This window comes from Lissotriton helveticus, chromosome 10, assembly GCF_964261635.1.
Source record: "Lissotriton helveticus chromosome 10, aLisHel1.1, whole genome shotgun sequence".
Classification (NCBI taxonomy): domain Eukaryota; kingdom Metazoa; phylum Chordata; class Amphibia; order Caudata; family Salamandridae; genus Lissotriton; species Lissotriton helveticus.
Window position 1 is genome coordinate 1217265206 of NC_136071.1, and position 12634 is coordinate 1217277839.

The 12634-nt window shown below is 46.6% G+C and overlaps 1 long non-coding RNA gene across 1 annotated transcript; it reads right to left on the minus strand.

Moving 5' to 3' along the window:
• Positions 1 to 3533: 3533 nt before the first annotated feature.
• Positions 3534 to 9785, minus strand: LOC144784977 (uncharacterized). The gene is made up of 2 exons (XR_013601735.1): positions 9655 to 9785; positions 3534 to 4721 (listed from the first exon to the last, which is right to left on the minus strand). It is a non-coding gene; the product is annotated as an uncharacterized LOC144784977 (long non-coding RNA).
• Positions 9786 to 12634: the final 2849 nt, after the last annotated feature.

The window sequence follows — 12634 nt, forward strand, 5'->3', positions numbered from 1 at the left end:
ACTGGACACCGCCTCTCTGACATGTCACACTGCTGACACTGGACACCGCCTCTCTGACATGTCACACTGCTGACACTGGATGCCACCTCTCTGACATGTCACACTGCTGACACTGGACACCGCCTCTCTGACATGTCACACTGCTGACACTGGACACCGCCTCTCTGACATGTCACACTGCTGACACTGGATACCGCCTCTCTGACATGTCACTCTGCTGACACTGGATGCCACCTCTCTGACATGTCACTCTGTTGACACTGGACACCGCCTCTCTGACATGTCACACTGCTGACACTGGATGCCGCCTCTCTTACATGTCACTCTGCTGACACTGGATGCCACCTCTCTGACATGTCACTTTGCTGACACTGGATGCCACCTCTCTGACGTGTCACACTGCTGACACTGGACACCGCCTCTCTGATATGTCACTCTGCTCCTGGGGGATACCTGTTTCAAGCTAGCCTGGCTGATTAGGGGTGATAAGTAAATCCAAATCAGAGAACAAAGACTCTGCCCTATATGGTTCAATTCAGAGGCTCACAAAGAGTCCTTTACTAATAACATGCACCACTTCGAGCTCACTTGTCACGGACTGCACATTGAATTTTTGACGCACTTTCAGAATAAATATTTTTTATTTTCATTTTTCACAATAACAAAATGATGAAAAAGAGTGTTTAAAGACATCATCGTTTAAATAAATACATAACACAATATTGCACTTACAGTTAAGAAAAATACATAGCCCCCGGGCACCCTCTCATCTTTCATTCATATTTACAGACTCATTCCACTAGGTCATACTCACACATTCGATTCATCCATCCACATTCACACAATCCAAGGACCTCACGGCCTATCGCAGACAATTACACTGAGGTTGTCCTGCAGTATCCTCTCAGCAACATGCTGGGGGGAGATATGATATTGTTAGCAGGACCGATGTTCACCACGCCAAGGCGCGTTTCGGTGCCAAGCCCGATCTACGGCGGCACCTTCATCAGGGCATGTGTACGAAGGGGGGGCCACAACGGGGCAACTCAGTTTATTGCAGCCGTGACAATTCTGCGATGAACAAAAGAGAAACATCTTTTAAACTCATTTTATACAATTGCATTTTCGTTTTGCTTTTTTGTTTTTCAAACCGGATGGCACTATTATGTACATAACATGTTATTTATATACAAAATCACATCACATCACTTCATGATTATCCTATTTACCATCATATTGTGCAAAATTATAGTTCAAATCACAGAAAACATTGAAGCGAGCTAAAAGTAGTGCATCTAATTCAAGGCATTTCAAAACCGATGCCTTTTCTGATACATGATAAGCCCAATAGGGTCTTAAATACCTGGAATCCCAACAATGAAACAAAAATACATTCATCCAAGAAGAGGAGAATTAGAAAGAGTTCTAGACCAGACACTAAATACAATTAAGAATAATCCAAAGGAGAGCCCGAGTTCGGCAAACATGGGTGCTAAGGTATTTGTAACCACCCGTTGGTTCATTTCTAGTTTGGGTGTGCACAATCTACTAAGCCTTAAAACTGGAATATATACCTTGATTGTAGAGCGGCACAGGCAGAACAATCTACGTACTTTTGATGAAATACCGTCTATTTAGTCGAACAATAATGCAAGTTCAAGGGCGCTCTGGCGTAGGAGGGGAGAGGTGTGGCGCCGCGGCCAGGGCGACTGACGCTGGAATCTGGGGACCACGGTTCGATCCCCGGCTCCGGCGGCAGGTTAGCCCAGCACCATGTGACTCTGGGCAATAGCTCGCTTAATCTTCCCGACGGCCCCCAGCGCCTTGAGACCTTTACTGGTGATTGTGCGCTTTACAAATGTGGACTTTACTTTAGGACAGGGAAACAGCGGGGCAGATTTATGAGGCCCTTGCGCCACGTTTACGCCGCTGTTGCGTCACGCAAGGCGGCGTAAACGTGGCGCATCCCTACGAATGATTTACAACGTGACGCATCTAGGCAGATGCGTCACGTTGTAAAGCCCTGCGCCGCTTGTGGGCGTTCCGGCGCAGGGTGGGCGTTCCGGGGCAGGTGCGCCTCGCAAAAGTGGCTGCGTGAAATCTATGAGATTTCACTCAGTCACTTTCAGGCCAATGCTGCGTCAAAAGCCTGCGCCTGCTTGAAGCAGGCGTAGGTCTTGACGCAGCATTGTTGAGATGGGCACCCCCGAGCCTTGCTGGAGCTGCGTCGCGCTTGCGACGCAACTCCAGCAATGCGCCACCTTTACGGCACAGATGCGTCACGCATCTGTGCCGTTGTTGCCCCATGGTGCGCCGCATTGTAAATGCGGCGCACCATGGGTGGCGGAGCTGTGGCGCACTGTGGCGCATGTTAACTGGCGCATCCCTGGGATGCGCCAGTTAACATAAATCTGCCCCAGCATTTTTTGGGGGTTAGATTTAGGAAATTCAAATAGTTGGAAAACACAACAACGACTTCTGATTCTGAAGGGTCTTACCTATGGGCCCTGCGATACCTGGGCTACTTTCTTATAACACCTTCCAGCTGTTAATGCAGCGAGACAAGCACCTGGGGATATATATAAGGACGTTTATTTAAGATGGTGGATAGCCACAATGCTGTCTTTCAATAGTCAACATCCTAGTCTCGCGTTCACAACCCTAATAAAACACTTACCGGTCGAACGTATTTCAGGCTTCAACGTTTTTTCTTTCCTAGCGGTCGATAGTCATCGTGTACACGAGGGATGTAAAAGCCCAGCCAGGGCGGGCCAACTTCATTCAGTCCCAAGGATCTAAAAACATGAACAGTGAAGAATTATGGGGCATATTACCAAGCAATAGCGATAATTATCGCTATTGCTTGGTTAGAGAGAAAATGTTACCGCTAAGATGCGGCGATTTTTACCGCAGATAAACCTTGGTATTACCAAGGTTTATCGCAAATGCGATAAAAAACGGCCGCAATGCATGAATATCGCTGAAAAGTCAGCGATATTCATGCATTACCAAGCTAATGCTCTTAGCCATGTTATCCACCTCCCATTGGATAACATGGCTAAGAACTGCTCAGGGCAGGTGTTAGTTTTTGGAGATATTCGCGCTTAGCGCAAATATCTCCAAACGTTGGTAATAGGAGATAGCGATGTTAGCGACTGTTTCCAGTCGCTAACATCTTGGCACGCCTACTTTGCATGTCATTAGTGATAAATATCACTGACATGCAAAGCGGGGCCCAAGATGGTCGCTATCTCCTACTAGCTGTCGCTAACTGGTGTTAGCGACAGCTAGGTAATAGGGATAATTTTATCTCCGCTTTCTTGGCTTTTAAAGCCAAAAAAGCGGAGATAAAACCCCTTGATAATATGCCCCTATATATTTTAACAAAGAACGTATCAGGACACAGTAAATACTGAGGCCTTTTAAAGAAGAGTGATACATATAGGTGGGGTCCCCGCAAGAGAGACGTGTTGTGTCTAACACACATCAGCTATTATTTAGACAACTTAACAAAACAATAAATGCACGAGAAATCAAGGTACTGTAATTTATTATCAATACCATGAGGTAGTTGCAAAATCAAACATTTAGCCCCAAAGGAGGGAAAGGGGAGGGGAAGTGCTCGAAGAAGTGTAAGGTCAAGGAAAAGGTAAACACAGTTAAGAAAACAGGTGATGAGTACAAAAGTTACCAACACAATCATAATAATTCAAATACATAAGCCCAAAAATCAGGGCATACAATGAAGAGATATTTTGACAAAGAAACTTTCAGCGGACACACAGTCAATTTGAGAATGCAGAGGGCTTGTGCCGGAAGTCTAAGAAGAAAGCCGTCGACGTTTCGACCCTTATGTGTAGGCTACGTTCAATCCTTAGGCGGGGTCTTCATCAGGACATATGCAACCAGGAAGATTGGGGCAATCCTATCAGACAAATTAATAGTAGATTGGTAAATGTTAATTAAACAATGTGATATTACACTATAGCCCTATAAGTTAGACTATGGTGAAGAATTACAATGATAATTGAAGAAATTACCATGGAGTCGAGGCCCAACTGGGCTCAGGACGAGGAGATAGGATGGACTGTGCGGTAGTCGCAGGTCGATCACAGCGTAATTAATTCGCAAAAGCTGCAGAGGAGAGAGAGGACAACCAGTGGTCAAGCGGCCTTCCCATCGTCTATGTACTACTGGTTAAAAAACCAAATTACTTTATCAAGACCTGAATATTCTGGTACAAAAAAGGGGGGGTCAGGGAAGCTACTCGAATGCTGGAACTAGTGGGTAAAAATCACTGGATTTAAGGATCTATCTAATACTTTAAAACTATCCACAGAAAAATACAAGGCCCCAGTATGGCATACGGGGTCAAGGAGTCTATTGTCAGTTATACAAGTATTGAGCTGAGGCCAAGTATGATATTAATAGGGGACTCTGCATGGGCAAATATGATTGTAGGCAGACCCATGTCAAGGGCTAGCGATAGCCAGAGCACTCTTCAATTATATGAAACACACGGTATGTTTTACCCAATTACAAAAGCATAACATACCTGTGTGTAAATGAAGAGCGACGGGGGCGGAATAGTCCAACCGTCTTTCAAAAAACACTCGTCGGTGCCACGTAATCGGGTAATCAGCCTGTGTCCGATAGCTGGTAACCGGCGGGATTCGTGCTGCCAAACCGTCAGTCACGATAACGGATAAATCTATGGGGAACTGGAGAAAACGGTCAGGGGAAAGGATAGTGAATTACCAGGGTAAATTGCAAAAAAACGCACTGTTTAACACATACCCCATGGGATCAAAAGTGTCCGTGGACAGTAACTCCGCAACTCCCGCTACGCGGAGTTTAGGGGGCGGAGTCAGATAAAAAATCCCATTAAGGGAAAGGGAAGAGTTACTTGGAGAACTATACGATTGCTACTACATAGACCACACAATAAGAATTTTTTATCTTGATAGTGTGGTCTTCGTGTAACCATCTCACAGGAGGAAAATAAGTTTCAATAATTGTTTGATTGTGTGATTCATTACGGGCTCGGATAACGGTATAACAAAAAGATTTTTTTTACTAATGCATGCCGGAGTCTGCCCAAAGTTATACTGGTCATTTACGAACACTCAATTGGGAGATCGTGACACAATTACAAATACCCGCGCAACTCTCAAACATGAGGTTGAAAGCGGGTTGCTTTTCGTGAGAGCCCAAAATGAGAACAAAAGACATTTTATGTTAAGATGGTATAAACAGGATCATACAGACATCAGCATATTCCTATTACAAAATTCATTATAAGCCAAATCCTGAGGGAGATACTACCAGCATAATTCTAAATGCCCGCGCAACTCTCAAACATGAGGTTGAAGGCGGGTGGCTTATCGTGGGAGCCCAGAATATGGCGGAAAGTATTTTGAGATAGTACAGGAGCACACTGAGCATCAGCATATTCCCATTAGGATTCGTTATCTTATATACCAAACCTACAGGGTGTGTGACCCCATCTAATTTAGGATGGATCTCTGTAACCCCATCAACCCAGGGCCGGCAACTGTGCCAAACTGCTATCTTGCTCGTTAAGGCCATTTTTGATTGAGTCTAAGAGGGACATCCATTTAGATTCACGGGTGTTTAGTACTGTCAAGACATTACCTCCTCTTCTCCCCAGAGAGACCTTTTCAATGACAAACCATCTCAAATCTGAGACAGCATGCCCAGCCCTTTGCCAGTGTTCCACTAGCGGGGCACCCGCCACATTGCAGCGTAACCGGCTACTGTGGGACGATAGGCGTGACTTAATCTTCTGTTGTGTTTGACCCACATATACCTGTCTACATGGGCATTGGACAATGTAGATCAAACAACTCGAATTTCAATTCGTGTGATGTTTTAACTTGTAAGTCCTTCCGGTCAAAGGTCTTAGTCTGAATAGTGGTTTGACATGCTGAGCATGTACCGCATCTATAATGTCCCACCAATGGAGGCAGATTCCACAAACTTGTAAGAGTCGGTTGACTGACGGGTTTCAGATACGAGTGGACCACCATGTCCCGTATGTTTTTGGCCCTCTTAAAAGAATGAAGAGGGAACTGCGTTTGCTGTATCTCATCCGACACAAGAGACCAATTCTTGTTGATAATACGTTTGACTTCATTGCTCCGTGTGGAGAAAGTGGTTACACAGATGATCCGGTCCATTTCCGATTGGTTGGTAATTTCTGGATTCAACAGAATATCGCGTGGATTGTACCAGGCCCTTTTCCTTGCGCGTCTCACCATTCTAGCGGGGTAACTTCGGGAGATGAGGCGCTCACTTAAAACCTCAGATTCTTGGATGTAATTTCCACGGGTGGAGCAATTTCTCCTAATTCTAAGAAATTGGCCTACTGGGAGATTGTCTTTGAAACCTCGGGGGTGATGACTCCCATATTGCAGTAAGGAATTTCGCTCAGTTGGTTTCCTAAATAAAGTAGTTTGTAACCGATTGTCATCTACATAGATCGAAATATCCAAGAATGGAATCTTCTCATTGCTTGAATCCATCGTGAATTGGATATGGGGGTTTCTGGAGTTGAGCCAAACGTGAAACTCAAGAAGTAGTTCTTTGCTGCCTTCCCAGATACACAGAACATCATCTATGTATCTGACCCACAAAGTCAGGCTACTCTGAAAAGGGTTATTAGTGGAAAAAATATATTAATGTTCAAAATGATCCATGAAAATAATAGCCAGATTCGGAGCGAAGGTAGCCCCCATGGCTACCCCCTTCGTCTGCAAATAGAAATTTTCTTCGAAAATAAAGAAATTCTGTCTCATGGCAATACTCAGCAGCTCGAGTATAAAGTCTGTGGGAACCTGGACAGGTGCCGGTCGCTTGTCTAAGGCTTGTCTCATCACTTCCAAAGCATCAAGTTGAGGGATGCTGGTATAAAGCGAAACAATATCGCACGTCACCAAGAGTTCACTTCCTGGGTTGAATGGTCTTTCGTCAATGAGATTAATAGTTTATGTGGTATCACGAAGATACGCCTTAGTGTTGAGAGCAATCGGCTTTAGGAAAAAATCAACATATTTGCACAAAGGTTCTAACATAGACCCACAACCTGACACGATTGGGTGGCCAGGGGGACTCTCTAGGTTCTTATGTACCTTAGGTAAGGTATATATAGTAGCAAGTCGTGGAAACTTTTGATTGAGGAATTTGAATTCCTGCTCACTAAGAAAGCCAGCATCCAATCCTTTTTGTGTGGCTGCCAGAATAGTGGTGGCCAATTCACGTGAGGGGTCAGTAGATAATAACTGATAGCTTACTCCATCTGACAATTGTCTATAGATCTCTTCTTTGTATTTACAAAGGTCCTGAATGACAATTGCCCCACCTTTGTCGGCGGGCTTGATGACGAGCTCTTTGTTGTTGCACAGCTCCATTAATGCCTTTTTCTCTGTTTTGGGCAAATTCAATCTGACAAATTTACGTTGGTCCAATGTACGGTCCACTGCAAAGGTCACAATTTCTTCAAACGCCAAAATCTTATGGCTCATGGCATAAGTGGGTGGAAAGAAAGTGGAGGGTTCTCTGAGGCCGGTGATGGAACTACGTTGTCTAGTAGTTTGATTTCGGAAATAGTATCTTAACCTAATCTTCCTAAAAAATCTGTATAGTTCCGTTTTCAGCAGAAATGTATTGGGTGGAGCCGTGGGAACATAGGAAAGACCTCTGCTCAAAACTTTGATCTCTTCTTCGTCTAGATTGTGATTAGAGATGTTGATCACAGGGTTGGGGGATGACCTACTGCTATTAGGTGTGGTTGGTTCCCCAGTCTGATCTTGGATGGATGCCTGGTTCACCACCTGTAGGTATTCCTCCTGGTCGAAATTTCTCCGTGAACTTCGGGGCGAAAGGTGACTTGTTTCTGCTGTTTGCCTCTGTTGCCTTCCCAACCGCCAGGATTTTGTTGTTGTTGACCTCTCGCTTGACCTCTCATCCGAGGGTTGCCACGTCCTCGTGGGGGCCGCCATTGTCCGCGGCCTTGATCTAAAAAAGAGTGCTGGAATTGAGCAGGGTACTGCTGATATCCAAGCTCTTGAGGTGGGTAATTGTAAGAAGAACTGGGTCCTGCCTCCACGTCACTCCCAGAGCTGTAAGAGGAATCGGAAAATGTTGTAAAATTATGTCTTCCTCTGTAGCCACTATGAGTACGGTTGGTGAAACGCCCCTGGTTATCCTGCTTATAGTAGTCGGGCTGCAAGTACGGGTACACAGTTTTTTTATCAAAAAGTCTAAGGTCTCTAGCTAGCTTTTCCAATTTCTTGGTTTGGGCTGTTATATCAAATTCTTTGATGGTTGCTTATAAGTTATCTACGGCCTCCTTAGCTTTGGTAAGTGTGTTATCTCCCAAAATATCTGCTTTTAGGTCAGCAATTTCCTTACTCAGAGAGACAACTTGTTCCGCGGCAGTCTCAACCCCCAGCACCATACAGTGCCGGGAGCAATTGTTCGCCACGCAGCTGAAGCCCTCTTTTAAAGAAGAGAACAGCGAAAAATGATATGTTTTAACATGGTGTTTTGAAGACACAGTAAATCCCGGTGTCTGTCAAGCAGGGAAAGAACACAGGCCATGGAAAACAATATATTCCATAATAATGTTTTAGAACAGGTTGAATTTCAAGCATAAAAACATTCATAAAGGATATCTGTAGGTGGAAGGTGAAATTATCCCCTGTTTAATCGCTCGATGTCAGGGAAAGGCAGAGGCTCATTCAAGCGTGCGAATACTAGCTCATGATCGAGTTAGTTAGTTTGTATAGAGGGAACAAATACCTTAATCGAGCGGATATACTAGTGATAAAGGAGGGCCTGGGAGATAGAAGGGCTCAAAATCGAGATCTCAGGGATCAGAAGCTCACCTTCGGGTAATCTTTTCCGCATCCGATATTGCATCCGCAGCCGTGGTAATAACCGTCCGGCATCATTCCCGCTGTTTTTAAATCAAAAGGAGGCCACCCCTCCCTTCCCATCTATCCATACACTCGATCCGGATTGCGGGCGTGCCCCGGGAGGAGGAATATGCACCAAATACCCGGATCGGAGCCGAGGGAGGAGGGATTGTGAATGGAAAAAATTTACAAAATGACAACAGGGCAGGGCGCGGACTCTCAATACTGAATCATTACAGTAGCTGTGTCTGGGTGGGGATAAAACAGACCAGCAAGAAGACGGAATACAAGAACCCCACCCCTCCCCCCGCCCGGCTAGGGGCATACCGCAGTATAGCATTTAAGAAAAACAGAAGGAGAAAAAATTCGCGCCAACAAATGGGCACATAGTTAGGCAACAGCAACACAAATTCCAAAAGATTTCACATTTAGGGGAGCTTCATGGATATACAGTAAAAGGAGTATTATGAAATAATAGTGTAAAAGCATGGATATGGTTTCTTAGCCATGTGATACTTTAAAATAGATAAAATATATACAGACAAATATACATTGACTAACGTACTCAACTGGTGCTTCTAAATACGCCTACCCCGGTGTACCTGACCTAAGCCTAATACATGGGAGGGAGTAAGTAAGTAGCAGTTTAAGTTAAGTTTGGTTTGCCAAGAATCTGACTCAAGAATTCTCTGTAAGGGTTTAGTCAGTTCCGTACCTGGGTAATAGAAAGCAGGAGGTCTGGTATCTCGTTCTCAGGACTCGGTATCCCAGTCACCCGCGAGGGCAAGCCGGAAACGCCGGAGGCTGGATTTCTCGGGAGGAGAAAAGACAGCGTCTCTCTCAGCGCGTCAAAAGGGAGGGGCAGCGTCCGTGGGCTTCCTGCATCAGCTGGGCTCTCCGGCAAGTAGCACTGCTCCAAGCTCATCACCACCGTGTCTTTGCTTAGGGCAGCGTCGGTATATTTATACCTGAAAGGTGCCGAGTTTGACATAAGGATGGACATAATACGTCAGTAAGGATGTCATAAGAACTGGTCGTTCTTGCATTCTTTACAGGAGTTCTCGAACGAAATCAAAACAATAGCTGCGGGGGATTTCCCAGGTCTGCTGGTGGTTTGGTTTGTTTTGAGAACTCGGTGTGCTTTCTAGGGGGCTGGAGGAATAGTGCTTGCTTAATGTGACAGCATGCGCTATGACTTAATCTGAAAACGGGTTTCTGTGCCGTTGTATGGATATTAGTGATTTATTAACCGGACAAGGGTCAGAAATAGGAGTATCAATACAGATCCCTAGATAAACATACTACACTACGTCATGATCCCATTTGGCCCTTAACTGAACCAGGGTATCGGACATGTTATTGATAATTTTCTTATAAATCAATGATATGGCCTTTTCCAGCAAATTCCCGTCTAGCACTCTATCCTCGAATGAGGAGGACTCGGGGAGCAACTCTCCTCTGGGGAGCACGGCGAGTAAAGCGTGCCTAATTTGTGGGTACGAAAATACTCAGAGCCCGCCAGCTTGAAATCCTTTTGCAGCTGTGAAAAGGGAATGATATCGCCTGACTTCCACATATCTCCCACTTTGGATATACCAATGAGATCCCAGTGATCAAATCCCTTCGAGTAGATCAGCCTACCCAATCGCTCGTTATGCCAGAGTGGCGTGGCCTGTGTAATACTGCCTCCCCATCTCAAGCCCTTTGCGTCTCCTTTCCACACTTGCACCACACTTGCACCACATGCCCAACAGTGACACGAGAGGTATGCACATGCTAAGGTGCACTTACGGTTTTACCTTCTCAGCATGCTCTGAAAAGGAATTGTAATCAGTAAAAGACAAGAACAGATGACAGTAAACAGTCTTTTACTGTCATCAGTTCTTGTCTTTACAGATTACAGATCGTGTCATTGTTGGCCCTGAAGAAAGCCTTGTGATTTTTCACACTGAGGTTGAAACATGTAGACCGTAGTTTTGGTACTAATTTTTACCCATTGAATGTCACGGGCCAAATTATACCTGTTGGAAATGGGATCCCTGGCTGGCCAGGGCTTTCGCCAAAGTCAGTCAGAGACCACCATTCCCAAGTCAGGGCAAGGGAGTTACATGCCAAGATAACCCCTGCTCACCCTCTAGGTAACGTGGCGCAAGCAGCAAGGCTAAACTTGGAGGCGATGTAAGTTAAGTATTTGCGCACGCACCCCAGCAACAACACCCAAGGCCCACCACAAAGGAAACTCCACACAAGGTTATATAAAAATAGCCTTTGCATTACACCAAAACACATTAGATGAAAAACACACACTTTACAATGTGCCAGAGGCACGGGCAGAATTTACAGGGGATATGTACAAGACAGGGCCACCTGCACCACTGTCAGGAATCAGAAGTAACACTTTCAGAAATAGCACTTAAAATGTAAATCACTGTAGCACAAAAATATAACACAACCAGTAACTACTGGTAACCAGGACCTCACTAGCACCACCTGTACTAGGGAGAAAACAACCACCTAAGTATTACAGTACCTGTAGGGGTGTAAGCACATAACACATGATGCAATGCATAACATTCATTCAGAGGTGTAAGGACAAGGCACATGACGCATAAAAACACATTCAGAGGTGCAGAAAAAGTACAATTGCGCCAAACTCACGTAAGTCACCACCTGTGACTGTCCCTAGGCCCTCTGGCCTTGTTGGGGCTAGGACGCCCTGTGTCCAATGTCAGGGGGGCCTAAACGGAGCAGTTGCCCACAAAGTGCTGGGCAACTGGGTAGCACAATGATGGGGCCAACACGATGGGGGAGCCTCACAGGCTCTGCAGAAAACAACTGTCCCCTTGAGCCTCTCTGGGCTCTTAAAACATAGGTGGCACCTTGAGCCTCTCACAGGGCTCTAAACAACAATGGTAGCGCCTGAGCCTCTCTGGGCTCTTAACTCATGAGGTGGGCACTCACGAAATCAAAATGCACCCCTCTGAGCCTCTCAGGGCTCAACACACAATGCCCGGTACGTTGGAGTCCCTCATGGACTCTAAAAGAATGCCCCGGGATGCTGGAGCCTCGACAGGCTCAACAACTGGTAAGGCCCCCACGAGCCTTTCACTAGGGCTCTTAGTAACAGGTGCCGCCTCTCTGGGGCGGGGGGGTCCCTCACGGGGGACCCGCGAACACGTGGGGCGCCTTTGGTGGGAGTCCCCCCCTCTGGGGGACTCGAGATTCCGCAAGTGCCCCTTGAGCCCCTCGGGGCTCTGCACAAGTGCCGCCTGGAGCCTCACGGGCTCACAACCACTCGGGGCCTCGTACTGGAGGGGAGGGGCGAGCACCGTCAATGTGCCCCGACTGCCCCCTCCCCTTTTGCAGACACTCACCGGGCTCGCGCTGTCTCCTCTGCCCGGCGGCTCTTCACCGGAGCTCCCGCTCCTCGGGGGCTCCCTTCCCACACTTCTCCCTCTTGTGGGCGGCGGGGCTCTCCTCTCCGCCACGGGGCCCCGCCTGCACCATTCCGCCGCCTCTCCTCGCTGCTGGGCTCTCCTCTCCCGGCGGCGAGGCGGGATTTCCGGTTGCTTCTCCCGGGGCCGCACTGTGATTGGCCGGCCGGCCGGAACACTTCCGGGTCGTTGCGGGCAGCGCGGTGGCCCGTCTTCGTCACTTCTAGGCGGGGGTGAGTTTCCCGAGGAGTGGGCTCCCTC